Genomic DNA, 3,668 nt, shown 5'->3' on the forward strand with positions numbered 1-3,668 from the left:
TCATGAACGTGGTCATGTAATGTTGGTCTGGGAAGCTTCATCCAACAATGCCGCCGAATCAAAGTAAGACGTTGCTGGTAAGCAGTATGACTATTATCGCCCACAACTTATTGTGTTCTACTCGTGCATATAACATCTACGCATAGACCTGGCTCTGATGCCGCTGTTGGAGAACGTAGTATTTCAAAAAATTGCCTACGATCACACAAGATCTATCTAGGAGAAGCATAGCAACAAGATGGGAGAGTGTGTCCACGTACCCTCGTAGACCGAAATCGGAAGCGTTTAGTAACGCGGTTGATGTAGTCGAACGTCTTCGCGATCCAACCGATCCAAGTACCGAACGTATGGCACCTCCGCGATCAGCACACGTTCAGTTTGGTGACGTCCCTTGAACTCTTGATCCAGTTGAGGCCGAGGGAGAGTTCTGTCAGCACGACAGCGTGGTGACGGTGATGATAAAGTTACCGGCGCAGGGCTTCGCCTAAGCACTACGACGATATGACCGAGGTGTGTAACCGTGGAGGGGGCACCACACATGGACAAAAGATCAACTTGTGTGTTCTAGGGTGCCCCCTCCCCACGTATATAAAGGAGGGAGGGAGGAGGAGGCCGGCCAAGGGTGGCGCATCCAAGGGGGGAAGTCCTACTCCAAGTAGCATTCGCCCCCCTTTCCTATTCCTACAAGGAGAAGGGGAAAGAGGAGGAGGAGAGAAAGGAAAGGGGGGACTCCCCCAACCCCTAGTCCAATTCGGTTTGGGCTTGGGGGTGGGGCGCCTCCACCTGGCTGCTGCCTCCTCTCTTCCACTAGGGCCCATGAAGGCCCATTTACCCCCCCCCCCGGGGGGGGGGGGGGTTCCGGTAACCACTAGTACTCCGAAAAACACCCGATACACTTTGGAACCATTCCAGTGTCTGAATGTAACTTTGCAATATATCAATATTTATGTCTCAACCATTTGGAGACTCCTCGTCATGTCCGCGATATTATGCGGGACTCCGAACAACCTTCGGTACATCAAATCACATAACTCATAATACAAATCGTCATCGAACATTTAGCGTGCGGACCCTACGGGTTCGAGAACTACGTAGACATGACCGAGACACATATCCGGTCAATAACCAGTAGCGGAACCTGGACGCTCATATTGGCTCCTACATATTCTATGAAGATCTTTATCGGTCAAACCGCATAACAACATACGTTGTTCCCTTTGTCGTCGGTATGTTACTTGCTCGAGATTTGGACGTCTATCACCATACCAAGTTCAATCTCATTACTAGCAAGTCTCTTTACTCGTTCCGTAATGCATCATCCCACAACTAACTCATTAGTCACATTGCTTGCGAGGTTTAAAGTGATGAGCATTACCGAGAGGGCCCAGATATACCTCTCCGATATACGGAGTGACAAATCCTAATCTCGATCTATGCCAACTCAACAAACACCATCGAAGACACCTGTTGAGCATCTTTGTAATCACCCAGTTACGTTGTGACGTTTGATAGAACACAAGGTGTTCCTTACGGTATTCGGGAGTTGCATAATCTCATAGTCAGAGGAACATGTATAAGTCATGATGAAAGCACTAGCAATAAAACTAAACGATCATTTATGCTGAGCTAACAGATGGGTCATGTCCATCACATCATTATCTAATGATGTGATCCCGTTGAACAAATGAAAAGACATGTCTATGGTCAGGTAACTTAACCATCTTTGATTAACGAGCTAGTCAAGTAGAGGCATACTAGGGACACTCCGTTTTGTCTATGTATTCACACATGTACTAAGTTTCTGGTTAATACAATTCTAGCATGAATAATGAACATTTATCATGATATAAGGAAATATAAATACAACTTTATTATTTCCTCTAGGGCATATTTCCTTCAACATCATGTCTTGACCATATCACATCATAACATGCCCTGCAAAACCAAGTTAGACGTCCTGTACTTTGTTGTTTCAAGTTTTACGTGGCTGCTATGGGCTTCTAGCAAGAAACATTCTTACCTACGCATCGAAAGCACAATGGTGTTTCATCGAGTTTGCTCTTTTAATCTTCTTCAAGGGCTGGCTGTCAAATTCTATTCAACTAAAGTAGGAGAAACAGACACCCGACAACCACCTTTATGCAAATCAAGTTGCATGTCTGTCGGTGGAACCGGTCTCATGTGCGTGGACATGTAAGGTTGGCCCGGGCCGCTTCATCCCACAATAACGCCAAATCAAAATAAGACGTTGGTGGTATGCAGTGTGACTATCACCGCCACAACTCTTTGTGTTCTACTCGTGCATATCATCTACGCATAGACCTGGCTCGGATGCCACTGTTGGGAAACGAAACGTGCAATTTCCAAAAAAATCCTATGCTCATGCAAGATCTATCTAGGAGATGCATAGCAACGAGGGGGAGAGTGTGTCTACGTACCCTCGTAGACCGAAAGCGGAAGCATTTTGACAACGCGGTTGATGTAGTCGAACTCTTCTAGATCCGACCGATTAAGCACCGAACGTAAGACACCTCCGAGTTCTGCACACGTTCAGCTCAATGACGTCCTGCGTTCTCTTGATACAACAATGCGTTGAGGAAGTAGATGAGTTCCGTCAGCACAATGGCGTGGTGACAGTGATGGTGAAGTGATCCGCGCAGGGCTTCGCCTAAGCACCGACGAGAATATGACCGAGGGTGTAAACCATGGAGGGGGGCGCCGCACATGGCTAACAATTGATGGTGTGTGTTCTAGGTGCCCCCTCCCCACATATATATAGGTGGGAGGGGAGGAGAGGCATTCAAGGGGAACCCCAAGTAGCATCCGAATCCTACTTGGGGTTTCCCAAGTGGCGCCCCCCTTCCATATATCATCGGAGAGAAAAGGGAAGGGGGAAGAGAGAAATGAAGCGGGGGTGAGGGGGTGGGGGGGCGAACCCCCTCCCCCCTTTTCCTTCTCCAATTCAGCCTACTACCTAAGGGGGGCACCCCTTGTGGGCTGGTGTGCTCCCCTCTTATGGCCCATATGGCCCATATCTTCCCCCCGGGGGTTCCGGTAACCCCCCCCCGGTACTCCGATAATTACCCGATACACTCTGGAACACTTCTGGTATACGAATACTATCATCCTATATATCAATCTTTACCTCTCGACCATTTTGAGATTCCTCGTCATGTCCGTGATCTCATCCGGGACTCCGAACAACATTCAGTCACCAAATCACATAACTCATATAATACTAAATCATCATCGAACGTTAAGCGTGCGGACCCTACGGGTTCAAGAACTATGGAGACATGACCGAGGCACCTCTCCGGTCAATAACCAATAGCGAAATATGGATGCTCATATCGGCTCCTACATATTCTACGAAGATCTTTATCGGTCGAACCATTATAACAAATACGTTATTCCCTTTGTCCATCGGTATGTTACTTGCCCGAGATTCAGTCATCGGTATCCACATACCTAGTTCAATCTCATTACCGGCAAGTCTCTACTCGTTCCTTAATACACAATCTTGTAACTAACTCATTAGTCACTTTTCTTGCAAGGCTTCTTATGATGTGCATTACCGAGAGGGCCCAGAGATACCTCTTCGATACTCGGAGTGACAAATCCTAATCTCGATCTATGCCAACCCAACAAACACCTTCAGAGATACCTAT

The sequence above is a fragment of the Triticum urartu genome, chromosome 7 (genome assembly GCF_003073215.2).
Source record: "Triticum urartu cultivar G1812 chromosome 7, Tu2.1, whole genome shotgun sequence".
Taxonomy (NCBI): Eukaryota; Viridiplantae; Streptophyta; class Magnoliopsida; order Poales; family Poaceae; genus Triticum; species Triticum urartu.